General features: G+C 36.1%; 1 protein-coding gene across 1 annotated transcript in view; it reads left to right on the top strand.

Moving 5' to 3' along the window:
- WWC3 (WWC family member 3) overlaps positions 1-14,828 on the top strand; it is a 201,561-nt gene that overhangs the window by 144,826 nt on the left and 41,907 nt on the right. The gene's annotated exons all lie outside the window — the stretch shown is intronic.

Here is a 14,828-nt window from a genome sequence, read left to right as displayed (position 1 = left end):
AGCCCTATCCCCTCATTTACCAAAAGTGTCAAAATTGTTTGTTTTATAAGAAGGCTCTGGATGGGGGCTTTGTGACAACTGTGGTGACCTTTGAGCTATCCTCTGGGTGTAGGGACTGTGTTCCAATGGATCAAAAACTGAGAGAACATTAGGATTAATTGAATCAAGGGATAAGAAGTTTCAGAATTCAGCTATGTCTTATAAAAGTAGAAACAGCTAATTTCTGGTGGCTTTCTGATTGGAGGGCACAGGACTGAAGGATTTCCACTTATTTTTTGCCTTACAACGAATGTCACAAAGCTATGTAATCAGTGTCTTCATCAATTAGCATTTGGCACTTATAAGAATGGATTGCATGTGCCTAAAGTGTACGGAAGGAAAGCTGCTATCTCTCTAAACAAGGCTATCCTTTGGCTCACAAAAGCAGGCCTTAATGCCAGAAAAGTTCCATATTTTTGAGGTTTAAATTTTTTTAATTTTAATGGGAAACGTAATTTGTAGCCCCTTCACAGGGCACAGATGACTTCTTTTTACCTAAGAGCATTCATCGTAGAATTGTCCTGTAATGAGCAGTTTCTATAGAAACACAACCAATTCATACTGAAACAAAACATTTAGTTCATCCAGTTTTCTAAGTCTCATTTCATTCTGCTGGGGCCCAGGAAACATACTGGCCCTGCAGTTCATCTGCTGTCAAGAGGCCCTTGCTTAAATACACAGTTCAACCAGACATTGGGAATTGACTTTAGTCTTTTTCTTGTGACTGAATTTCCATGGTGTCTATAAACACACCTACACACAGACATAAACAAATTTTACAGCTTCGCAACTGTATGTGATCATATTGTACTGTGAATTTGGAGTAAAGAATAATTATTCGTATTATAGGTATTCCTTTGTGGAACTCAAAATTTTTCTTTTATATTTAGCATGTATTGTAGGCATTCCAGTTTGTGTCTAATAACAATAACAATAACATTAATAATAACATTTATTTAGTGCTTACTTTGTGCCAGGCACTGTGCTAAGCTCTTTACAATTATGATATCATTTAGTACCCATAACAACTCTGGGTGATAGGTGTTATTTTTATCCTCAATTTACAGATGAAGAAACTGAGCAAAACATAGGTTAAGTGACTTGCTCAGAGTTACACGCTAGTAAGTATCTGAGGCCACATTTGAACTCACGTTTTCCCAACTCCAGGCCTGATACTTTATCCACTGTGACACTCCCTTTCCTAGATAGTAAGGTCCATGAGGGCAAGAACTATACCTTATCCAAACTTGGTATTTTCCCTAGCACGTAGAACAGTGCTTGGCACATATTTAGCATGTTTGAAATTTATTTCAAATTTGAAATGTATTGAAATTTAATTATTAATTTTTTTTTAAAAAAAATTTATTTAATTTTCAGTTCTGAATTCTCTTCCTCTCTCCCCCCTTCTCTCACACATGGAGAAGACAGGAAAGACAAAATCATTACAGTTATGTGTAACCATGCAAACCAAATTATCGCATTAATTAGCCATCTCTAAGAAAGAAGCAACACCACAATCTACACCCTGAGACCATCAGCTTACTATATGGAGATGGAATTCATGTTTCATCATGAGTTCTTTTGAATTATGGTTGATCATTGATGAAAGTTATTGTTGATGAAAATTATTAATTATTAAGTCTTTCAAAGTTTATTATTTTTAAAATATTATTGTTACCATATAAATTATTTTCTGTTCTGCTCACTTTATAGCAGTTCATAGAAGTCTTCCCAGGTATTTCTGAAACCATACCCTTCATTATTTCTTACAATACAATATTCAATCATATTCATACACCATACCTTGTCTAGCCATTCCCCAATTGATGGGCATCTCCTCAGTTTCCTTGCCATTACGAAAAGCTACTATAAATATTTTTGTACACATAGGTTCTTTTACTTTTATTTCTTTGGGGCATATTGTTAGTATGCAAATGGGTATGCGTAGTTCAATAGCTTTTAGGGAATTGTTCTGCTTTCCAGAATAATTGGACCAGTTCACAGCTCCACTAACAGAGCATTAGTGTACCTGTTTTCCCACATGTGTGCCCCAACTCAGCATTTGTTGTTTTCCTTTTTTCTCATCTTAGCCAATCTATTGAGTGTGAAGTGGTAATTCAGAGTTGTTTCAGTTCTGTAATTGTTAGTGATTTAAAACAGTTTTTGTGTGACTATTGAAAGCTTGAATTTCTTCTTCTGAAAACTGCCCTATTCACATCCTTTGAGTATTTGTCAATTAAAGAATGGTTTTTATTCTTGAAAATTTGACTCAGTTTCATATGTATTTTAGAAATGAAACCTTTATCAAAGAAACTTGCTGCAAAGTTTTTTTTCCAGTTTCCTGCTTTTCTTCTTATTTTAACTTCATTGGTTTTATTTGTGCATATCTTTTAAATTTTATATATTCGAAATTATCTGTTTTAGCTCATATGAACTCCTGTGTCTCTTATTTGGTCATCAGCTCTTCTATACATAGATCTGACAGGTAATTTCTTCCATGCTCCACAAATTTGCTTATGATCTCATCATTTATGTCAAATTCATGAATCAATTTGGAGATTATCTTGGCATATAGTGTGAGCTATTTGGCTCTTCCTAGTTTCTACCAGACTGCTTTCCAGTTTTCCCAGCAGTTTTAATTAAATAGTGAGTGCTTGCCCCTAAAGCTTGTATCTCTAGATTTATCAAACACTAGGTTACTGTGCCCATTTTTTAATCTTTATTGAATACCTAATCTATTCCTCTGATTAACCTTTCTATTTCTTAGCCAGTACCAAATTGTTTTGGAGATCATAGCTTTGTATTATAGTTTGATATCTGGTACTGTTAGTCCCCCTTCTTTCTCCTTTTTTTCTCATTAATTCCCTTGCTATTTTTTCCTTTTTATTTGTTTAGATGAATTTTGTTATTCTTTTCTAGCTCAATAAAGTAATTCTTCATTGGTTTCATTGGTATGGTACTGAACAAGTAAATTAATACAAATAGTATTGCCATTTTTATTATATTGGCCCAGCCTAGCCATGAGCAATTACTATTTAGATCTATATTTCTATGAAGACTGTTTGTGTTACATAAGCCATCATATCTTTTGAAAAATGTAATAGTTGTTTCCTCTTTGCCTGTGCTTATTCCTTCAATTTAGTTTTCCTGAACAAAAATCTCTTCTCTCTCCCTCCTACCTTGCTGCTACCTAATTAAAAAAAAACAAAACCAAAACCTTGTAACAAATACACATTCCCCCATTGTCCATACCGAAAACAAACATGTCTCATTCTGTGCTCTGACTCCATCACCACTCTGTGTCAAGGTAAGTAGCATGTTTTATCTTGAGTCTTCTGGAATCATGGTTAGTCATTGCATTGGTCATAGTTCCTAAGTCCTTTGTAGTTTTTTGTCTTGACCACATTGCTGTTATATAAATTATTCTCCTAGTATTTTTTACTTCATTCTGTTGTAGTTTATATAGATATTCTCAAGTTTCTCTGAAACTGCACCTTTCTTATCATTCTTGTAACACAATAGTGTCCATTATGTTAATATTTCCTAATTTATTTTTCCATTTCCCCAGTTGATAGGCAAAGAGTCGTAGTTCTGAACTGTGTAATGGAGTTAGTTCACTGCACAAAACTTCACCTTAGAGTGAAGCAAACAGTGGTTACCTCGTTGAAAACTGGCCAACTTAACTTAGACTGGAAAGTTCCCTGATTCCTATGAATGTCAAAAAGCAAATTAAGACAAACAGGAAGAGTGAATTCTATATTAATGTAAGCTGTAATTGAGATGGAGCCTGCAAGGCAATAACCTGATACCACCTACAGGAATGAGGAATTCAGGCCCATCACTCCTTATTTCCAGTACATGAGACTGGGCAACTTGCCTGGAGCCTAGCCTGCTGTTTCAAAAAGCAGAAATATTTCAGAAAAAAATGGAAAATTGCACATAAACTTCATATTTTAGGCACAGATTAAAATACTGTAAAATTACTTTTGGAATGTGAAATGCATTTTAAAACCTTGTAATATTAAAAGCTCATTTTTAAAAGATATGGAATATTGTATTGAAGATAGCTATATAGTTGTGAAAATCACAGATTGTCATTGTGTTCAATACTTGAGGTGACCACTTATAATTTGGTTTTTTTTTTAATGTAGTTTAATTTTTTTAGGCAATTGGGGTTAAATGACTTGCCCAGGGTCACACAGCTAGTAAGTGTCAAGTGTTTGGTCCGAGGCTGGATCTGAACTCAGGTCCTCCTGCCTTCAGGGCCGGTGCTCTATCCACTGTGCCACCTAGCTGCCCCTTATAATTTAGTTTTTAATACTTTTGGTGAAGTAGAAGTTGGACTGTAAGGATAGGAGAAAAGAGAGTTTATGTAACACAAGAAAAAAAACCTCACTTTGTACATTAAATCCATTTGAAAAATATATGAAAGCTTTGATAATTTGTATTGGATTCTCTTAGTTCATTACTGCAGATTGTTAGAAGATATTAGGAGCACTCTATAATTGCTTTCAAGTAATTTGAAAAGTTGAGTATATTCATTGTATCGTATGTACATTGATTCATGTCTCCTTACCAGGTCTTAGGTTTCTCATCTCTATTAATGAGGGAATAAGACTGAATAGTTACCAATGTTTCTTCTAACACTAACGTCTCATGACTGTTCTAAAATTACAATAAATTATCTAACTAGTACTCCAAATTCTCAAATATGCAAACAGATCTGCAATCTTATTCACATCATAAGATTCCTCCCAATGATGCAGATCTCATTGCATCCATAGCTCTGCATCCTGTGTGATTCTTGTGCCTCGTCTCCAGTAAGTTAACTACCAGAGTTTCACTCTGGGGGCCTTCCTACTTTCTCTTGAAATATTATCGACAAATGGGCTGTCCTTTGATTATCCCGCACTCTGACTTTATGACCAACCTGTCCTTTTGTTCATAGATGCCTGTGATACTATCTGTAATACCTGTGTTTCTTTGTTTCCTTACTTTTTATGTCTTACAGCTGGAAAAATTATACAATATGAAAAAAATTATAATTTTCTGTTAATTTGTGAAAGTGGTCTGAGATTTGATTTGGATTTTTAATTTAATTTATGTAATGTCATATATCTAGTGCTGGTGAAATAAAGCTTGAGTTAGGAAGAATATGAAGCATTTTTTGATGTTCAATATTAAATCTTTTTAAGCTCTAACTTGTATGTCCTTTGAGCTCATACCAACCAAACATTTATTTAGTGTCAGCTATGGGCAAGTCACTGCTTTGGTGCTTGGCATTCACAGATGAAATAAGACATTATCTCTGCTTAAAGGGGCCTGGACTCTAGTTGGGAAAATATGATAGAAAAAATATCATTATTATACAAATTAGAAGATAAATGTATAAAGGAAGTCCAAACAGAATAATAGAAACTATTTGAAGTTGTAGAACATTTTCCACTGTTAATTATCAAGGAAAGCTTTATGGACAATCAATTAATCAATTGGTAAACATATTTATACAATAAAAGCACCTACTATTTGCTAGGCACTGTGTTAAACTCTGGGAGATAAAGACATGGGAACACACAGTCTGGTCTTTAAGAAATGGGAAGACTTTTTATCAGTAAAGATTGAGCATAATCTATTCCAGATATGAGGGATAGTATATAGATGATAGAGGGAAATAGTTTGAATAAAGAACAGCCTGACTTATTAAGTTAACATGAACCCATTCATTTGTAGTGGGAGTTCCAGATAGGAAATTATGTTGATGCTAGGTTGGGGAAGACCTTTGAATAGCACCAAGGAGTATAGATTTCCTGTGATAGTCATTGGCAAATGCACTGAAGGATTTTGAGTAGGAGAATATTAGGAATAGCACCACCCATTAAGAACATTATTCAGGCAGTTGTAGTTAAAATGGATTGGAATGGATAGAGGCCAGAAACTTTTACTGATAAGATTGCTTTTTTACCTTTCTGAGTTTACATTCCATTTCTTACTTCTTACTTAACTTACACCAGAATGGAACCTTCTGGAGGGCTAGTACTATCTGACTTGTGCATTTGAATCCCCAGTGTCTAACACCAAGACTGGAACATTGGCCATTGGCCCTTAATAAATGTTTGTTGATTGACTTAGTGATTTTCTCTCCCATACTCCATTCATCTAGGCAGCTTTATCTGTTAATCAACCACTGGTAATATTGAAATATATATATATATATATATATATATATATATATATATATAAACACATTGCTCTTGATTTACTGCTTCAAATTATGGGGGGGGGGTTAGTCTATTTACTCAACTTCCCTAAAATATTGACTTAAACTACCTAAAATTAGAGTCAGGGGGAACAGATAAAGGTGATGTGCTTCTGTGTAGTGCCCTGAAAGTCCATCATACTTTCATACCTGAGAGTAGTAGAGGAAGGAAATTTCAAAAAAAAAATTCTAGAATATACTTGCTTTTTTTTAAAAGGCAATAGGGGTTAAGTGACTTGCCCAGGGTCACATAGCTAGTAAGTGTCAAGTGTTTGGTCTGAGGCCGAGTTTGAACTCAGGTCCTCCTGACTTCAGGGCCAGTGTTCTATCCACTGTACCACCTAGCTGCCTGATATTTGTTTTTTGTACCTAGAATTGAAATATATACTGTGCCCAAAAGTCTTCCCATTGATCATCTGCTCTTTGGATAAATTGCTATAGCCATGACTCAGAACAGCATTCCAACCCTTATCACCTTTCTGCTTTATAATATATTTCTTTATGGAGTTTTGTGTTACATTGTAAATAGATTATAATATATAATAATTAGAGATTGGTATGCAACAGTTTGTCATCATTATCACCATCACCACCACTTCTTCCCACCCCTACCCCATCCCCCAGTTTGTAGCACAATGCAGAGATACTCAATAAGGGCTGATTGAATGAAGAAATGGATTTGTGGATTATATTACGTTGTATTACCTATGATTCATAGATTTAAAATCAGATCTTTCAGTATCCCAAAACCAGTGTACTGATGTGGAATATGCCCAAGCAGCTGGTCATTTAAACAAAGCATTGACTTTCAAAAATGTAAAGATACCAAGTATGTTGTCATACCCTTCTCCCTCTGCCCTGTGCCCAAGTACAAGAACAAAACTAGAAGGAACACTGCATTCAGCTATGGAAAAAACATATAGCATATCACATCTGCATCTTGCATACACATATATACTTCATTGCCCAATTTTTAGGTTATTTTAGAGGGAAGCAGTGTGGTATAATGGAAATAATGCCAGACTAGATGCCAGCACTGGATCCAGCTGTGAGACCTCAGGCAAGTTTAACATCTTTGGAACTAGTTTGGAACCAATTTGCAAATTGATGATATTGGATGAAAGGATCCTCATGATCCCATCTAACTCTAACATGCTGTGATTTTGACAACTCTGATAAATATTGAACTATAAGTAAGCAGACCACATTGTTCTTGATGTAACATAAAATTTTCATTATAAAAGAGCACAATTTTTAAGCACAGATATTTTTGCCCGAGTTTTCAGCACTGCCAAAAAACTTTTCCAGATGGCTGCCTGGAGTAAACTTTAACCAGATTTTCTTTTTCCTGATGGGAGTGTTCTTTTCTTGCCATGTGTTTTATTTTTGTTTTGAAAGCTGTGAAACATGACAATGCAGTGATTAATTTTGGCTAAAGACCTAGGTTTTTTTTTTCATGCCAACAATGGTACAGCATTGGAAATCATTCCCCTTAATCCTGATTTTCACTTTAAAAATTTTGTCTTTTTAAACTTTCTGACAAAATACTAAAAACTCAATATTTTCTTTGAAAAAAAAATGAGTATCTTGGTTTTGGCCAGTGTCACTCTTGGCAGTTTTCTAAATTGAGAGCAATTTAGGATGCTGTTACCCAAAATTACATAATAATCAGTGGTAAAATTAATTGGACTCTAGATTTCCTAATATGTATACTTTGCTTCAATATTTATTCGTACTGATGAAAAGTAACCTATGGATGAAATGTCTGATTTAAATGAAGAAACAGTTTTTATGCACACTAGTGAGTTTGTAAGAGGGAGTGCAGGTTAGGGAAGTATTTTATAAAGTAGGTGAAGAGGTGTTTTCTTTTCTCTTAAATATTAGGTTTATAGCACCTTTTGTTTAGAAGTATCAGACAATGGGTGCCATCCTATGACATGATTTTTATAATATTATGGAAGAAATGGGAGATAGGAGCTATAATAATTTTTAAAAATTGAGATGAAAGTCAGCTACCTGAACTGGTGGCAAGAACATGACAGATTCCTTAATTTTGTCATTTGCCCAGAGCTGTAGCTTCAAACAATTCTTTTACCAGGGGCAGATTCAGTTGGGGAGGCTTCACCAAGGACAGTCCTACCTTAGATATGCATATTGGTTCTTGCAGATGTGAGATCTCATCACTGACAGGGAGCCCTTGTAGTGGCAAGGTGCAAGGTTGGTAATTGCTGTAGTGAAGACACACATCTTCCTGGAAAAAAAAAAAGCAGTCACCTTAGGACGAAGTATACCTGCCTCTCCCCTCCAAGTGGATGCCCCATTTTCCTTCAACCAGTTATAGCTCTGCCTTTGTCTACCCTTTGAGAATAAAGTATATTCCATATATCCAGTGGATATTCTAAACCATTTCCCATCCTTAGTCTTTCTCCCTGACCCTCAGCTTCTGGACGCTATTTTAAACAGAAGGGGAAAAAATGAAGATTAAACATAAAGCAGGAGAAACATTTTTCTTGATTTTATTGTCAGAACTGGAGATGTGGTGAACATGGGTTATGAAATATGTGACAGGGTAAAATATTTCCACACTTGAAGTATTTTCTTATATGTCAGTGATGTGGTTATTTTCCATCAGTATAGAGCACAGACCTCATCTCATGCAGTTCTTACCCATTTTCTACCATAAATCCTCCAAAGAAGATGTATTGAATATAGTGAAATGTCTTCTAGATTTTTTTTAACTTTTCATAGATACTCTAGCAGCACCTGGGATGTGTAGATAACTATCTTTATCATGATAAGCCTGGATTACTTTTCTTTTTATTCATTTAGTAAACGAGCTTTTTGAGTCCCTGCTTTGTAACAGCCAGTGGAGCCAGGTCCTTGTGATATAATGATAAAAACAAAATAGTCCCTGAACTCAAGGGGCTGACATTGTGTTAGGGTAGAGCAGTGTGTACATGAATTCATGATTTATAAAATGAGTAAAAAGTAACTGTTTTACAGAAGGAGGGTACTAGCAATTGGTGGGAATCAGGATAGATTTCGTGGATTTTCTGACCATTTTTCCATTTTTACTATGTATTTTTCTTTGGGGACAGAGGGAAGAATATTAGCAATGAAAGAAATTTTAATTGCAGGTCAAAGTTTTTTTCATGTAGGGAGAACACTGATATATGAATTAGCATGATGGACTTACAGATCTATATTTCTATACCTGGTCATTCTCCTGACTACCAATTCAATGCTACCAGCTGCCTGTTGGACATTTCCCATTAAATGTCCTATAGGCATCTCAAACTCAACGTGTCCCAAACAGAATTCATTATCTTCCCTCCTAAAGCTACACTTTTCCCCAACTTCTGTTTCTGTTGAGGTCACCACCATGGTTTCACTTAATTAGGTTTACAATCTCAAGAACCACCTTTTGACTCTTCCTTCTCTATAGCCCTCATATCCAGTCAGTGGCCAAATCTACTTCCACAACACCCGTTTCCTTCTCTCCCCTCATAAGGCTACTTCCCTAGTCAAACCTTCATCACCTCTTGTCTCTACCATTGCAATTGGTTTCCTTGCTTCCACTCTCTCCCTTTGTCAGTTCATCTTCTGAACAGCTGCTAAAGTAATATTCTTAAAGTGTGTATCCAACCATGCAACTCCCTTAATTCAAAAAGCTTATGTAGCTTCCTATGGCCTCTAGGATTAAAAAATGAACTCCACTGCTGGGCATTTAAAGCCCTTCCCAATCTGCCTCCACCCTATTGTTAGAGGGTTTTTTATACGTTATTCCCCTTCACTCACTCTACATTCCAGCTAAACCAGCTGAATTGCTGTTCTGGTAAATAGCTCCTTTCTCTGTACTTTCTTTGTACATGATAGGATATCCCTGCCTGGGCTGAATTATTTCCTAACTTCTGTCTCCTAGAATCTCTTTCTTCCTCAAAGGTCGTCTCAAACAGCACATCCTACATGAGTCATTTCTCTGATGCCCCCCAACTGCTACCAGACCTCTTGAAATTACATTGTGTTACTTATTTGTTCATGTATTTTGTTTCTCCTGATGGAAGGTGAACTCCTTGGATGCAGAACCTGTTAATTTTTTTGGTATTTGTATATCTACGAACCAGTAACATGTTTGGCAGAGAGCTTATTGATTGATTGATTAAATGGGGGGGGGAAGAAAGCAGTCACAGAAGAGGTCTTGTATAAAGATCACAGAAATACCGAGGCAGGTTGAATTCAATAAACACGTACCATTTACACAACCACACAATACCTTTAATAGAAACCCCACAAAAGTATCGTCTACCTGCATATAGCAAATACAAATTTCTCTGTTTGCCAAAAATTTTAGTGTTTGAACTGAAATGACAAATGATAATATAAATCAAAGCAGAAAAAGTATAAACTTGTACCACTTTAAGAAAGATTGCCTGTAAGTGGTGTCCTGGTTGTTCATTCCTTCCATTTGATGTTGAATTATGCAATGCCGTGCTATGCTTATAGATGTCTCTAAATGCAATGCCTTATTAGACGTTACTTACTTATGCATTTGTATAATGGACATTTGTTTTCTTTCAGTTTTAGTAATGTGACCTCAATAATGTTTGGTTTGGGAAGCTAGATTTAGATAAATGTTCTAGTCGAACTTGATCCATTACTGCTCCTGAAAGATTCATTATCCTGATTTCGTTGCCTCAGTCATTAATCTTTTTCTCAGTGACAGCATTTGGCATGCCTTAGTGCTTTTAAATAAATGGACTTTTCTAGAAGACCATTAACTTGAAACTTTTCTGAGAAAAATTAAATACAAGTAAAACCAGTATATTTAAAGTACAACTCCTCTATCTGTTTCATTATACAAATGATCTCTAATCCCTTTAGGACCTCAATATGTTATCCAGTGAAGGACCTTACGTTCTGGCATTAGCTCACAAGGGTTAGTGTCACACCCATCTACTTTAAGCTGAATAGCTTAGTTGTAGGTATTAACCTCTGTGACTAACGCAAGTTTCTAAATTACCTCAAAACCACGTAGAAATCACTTAAGTAGGCCTACAGATTTGGTAGGACCCAGACTGGTAGAGTCATGATACTTCTTATTATGCCTGAGAGAATACAGAGGACTTGGAGCTATCAAGAATGCATCTGTCACTGAACATGTGACAGAGTCATCATTGCCCACACTTTTAATTTTTCTGCGTCCTAGAACCGCAGGTCATCATCATCATCGTAATTAGCATTATATAGTGCTTTAAAATTTGTAAAATTCTACTGCAGAAGTTTGTCACCTGGAGTTAGGAAGACCTGAGTTCAGATCTAGACTCAAATGCTTACTAGCTGAGTGATTGTCACTGAAGTGTCACTTAAACTCTCTTTGCCTGAGTTTCATCACCTGTAACACAGAGATAATAGCAGCACCCATGTTGAAGGATTATTGTGAGGACTAAAAGAGATAATATTTGTAAACTGCTTAGTACAGTGCCTGGCACATAATAGGCACTATATAAATGTTTATTCTTTCTTCTTTTTTCCTTCCCCTTTGTTCCTCCCCCACAACCCACTGTTATTGAATAATAACTGCAGAGACTTCTTTGTAAACCTTCAGGTGCATTATGCTCTCTGACAGTAGAACCAATAGTGACTCAGTCTCAGTTAGTCTTTGTATTGGTATAGCACTGACATTTTCTACATAGCTTATGATATTCTACAATACTTTCCATCTCATTTGTTTTATTTTATTTTGGGATTGGACCTAGTGAAGGGAAATCTGCCATGAGAAAATTTCTCTACCTGTTCAGAATAGCACCTGGTGTTGGAACAAAAGTGTTAAACTCACAGTTGGCAAAACTCTGGCCTGCAGCCCAAATCAAATTAAAATGTAATTTGGAAATGTGTAATAAAATAAAATAATAGCTAACATTTACATAGTGCCTACTATATGCTAAACACTGTGCGAAGTGCTTTACAATTATTACCTTATTTAATCCTCACAACAGTCTTGGGGGGGTAAGTGCTATTATTATTCCCATTTTACAGATGAGGAAACAGGCAGACAGGGTGTCATGACTTGCCCAGGGTTTCCTAAGCTGATAAGTGTCTGAGGCTAGATTTGAACTCATAAAGATGACTATTCCTGACTCCAGGCCCAGTACCTAGCTGCCCAATGAGGGGAGGACTGCTTGCTTAAACAGCTGTACTGGCAGGCTCTTCATTGCTTAATTATTTTAATGTTTTGTTTTGCTCTGTCAGACATATAAGCATGCAGACACATATACACGTATGTATATGTATGCACGTACATTTGCTAAATTAGCTCACAAGATTATAAATGTCAATTTACCACAAATATTAAAATAACTTTTCTAATAATAATAGCTAGCATTTACATAGCATCTCCTGTGTGTCAGGCTTTGTGCTAAGCACTTTATGAATATGATCTCATTTCATTGTCACAACAACTCATTGAGGTAGGTTCTATTATCATTTTACAGTTGAGAAAACTGAAACAAACAGAAGTTAAGTGACTCTACCACAATTAATAAGTGGCTGAGGCTGGATTTGATCCCAGGTCTTCCTAACTTCAGGGCCAGCACTGTACCGCCTTAAAAAAAGATTGCACGTGACTTAGCTGAAAATTTTCTCCCTTTATTTGGTATGAATGAATGAAGACACAAATGGGAAAAAAGCACCTATTAAAGGCACATTATGTACCAATGCTGGGGATTCACATAGAAAAAAATGAGACGCCAAGTCCCTTCTGTCAAGGAAGTTACATTCTAATTGGGGGAGAGAACACATATAAAAGAATTCAGTTGCAAGACAGATAGAAAGGAAGGGGTAAGGGGGAACGTAATACTCAGGGGTCCTTGGGACATACTAACTTGCGGTTTGTCCTTCATTCTCGAAGAAGACCATGGTATCAGGGTGCGTTAGCACCCCTGGATGAGAGGGCCTATGGGTCTCGAGAGCAAATGGCAAGGCTTAGCAATCCTCCTTCTCCCCTGAAAGTTTGAAGTTTTTGATTCCCAGGTCACCTAAATAGTGTGGACAGCCATGAAATGACTCTGTCTGGTCAGCTACCTAATGGGGTCTGAGCTGGTAGAGAGGGGCAGTGAGGGACAGTGAGGGGGCCAGAGAGAGTGAAGAGAATTCAAGGGGGAAAGGCATCTCCCACTTTATTTCTTCCTGGCTGCTTGATAGTTTGTCTTCACTCCATGCGTTGAATATAAGACTTTGTTCTATTTTGGCATAATTTTTTTATTGACTTACTTTTACTGAAATAGCTGCTGAAGTGTGACTGCTTGATTGACAAGAACATATACAGCATTTGCTTTAGTTCAGCTCCGACATTCTGTGTGACAGCCAGGAAACACGTGCCCCAACACTCCCTCTGGCCCCAAATTCTTCTGGCCATATTTAAACTTCGAAGCTAAAACAAATCTGACCTTATTTTTAAAAGGTTGGGTTTTTTTGAGAAGTGAAAGAGGAGGGAAAGTGAAGTTTGCTTTTATAATATAAACTATTCCATCCTTTTTTCATCGAACTGAGATTCTTCTAAACTTTTAAAATAATGCAGACCACATTTCTTTCATTTCATTTTCAACCCCTGACTCTTTCATTATAAAAAAAAAAGAATCATAGAAGAAATAGTGTGCTTGATGCCAAACTGGTCCAAGGATAAACAACAGCACATAGAAACCTGTAAAGGATCCTCCGCTCTGTTTGATGTGTTTTGTGAAAGTTTGGGTTGGTTCTTAACAAATGAGAATTAGGTTATTTCAGTCTACACAAAAAGGTTGAATCAGATGCAGCTTCATCTGTGTGAGCTTTATATACATTTGATTATTTCAAATTCTTAAATGATGCGATTTTTCAAAAAGCAATAATACTCAAATGGAAAGAATGACCAAAAGGGGAAACAATGCTCTATAATGGGAATCACCTGGAACTTGGCCAGGGAGAGAAGATGAGAAAAGGAAAGGAGATGGGTAAATGCTTCTCCCTCTTTTTTTCTCAGAGTCTAGAGACTATGACTGTGAAACACACATATATGTATTTGGCTGATGTCGTTTTGTGGAATTGGGTTGTTGTTTTGAAATTCTTTCATACAAGAGATAATTAAATGGGTGGTAGCGGAGTATATTTGGAAATGAAAGTGACATAAAAATAAGATACCAATAAAATTAAACAGAAAGCACGTCATACACCACTTGAATCTTCTAGGATGTTTTCTGGACTAGACCTGTGAGTTCCATATATATATATGGTCAGGTGTTTGGAAAGTCCCTATTTCGATGCAGATTGTTACCTGCTAAGAAAAAGGGAGTCTTTTGAATCATGTAGGGCATTAATAAGTTAATTGTTTTGCCCAGGGCCACAGACAGTGTATATTAGAGATGGTACTTGTGCCTAGATCTTCCTGGCTCAAAGCTTGTTCTCTATCCACTATTCTAGCTTACATTCTGTGTTACATACCCATTACTTTCTTTCTCTTTTAAAATTATATGTTATGACTAATATGGAAATGTTTTAC

Source organism: Phascolarctos cinereus, unplaced genomic scaffold (assembly GCF_003287225.1).
Source record: "Phascolarctos cinereus isolate Bilbo 61053 unplaced genomic scaffold, phaCin_HiC Scaffold_726;HRSCAF=1367, whole genome shotgun sequence".
NCBI lineage: Eukaryota > Metazoa > Chordata > Mammalia > Diprotodontia > Phascolarctidae > Phascolarctos > Phascolarctos cinereus.
Note: the sequence above shows the minus strand (reverse complement) of the source record. Positions and strands in the feature narration are given on the sequence as shown.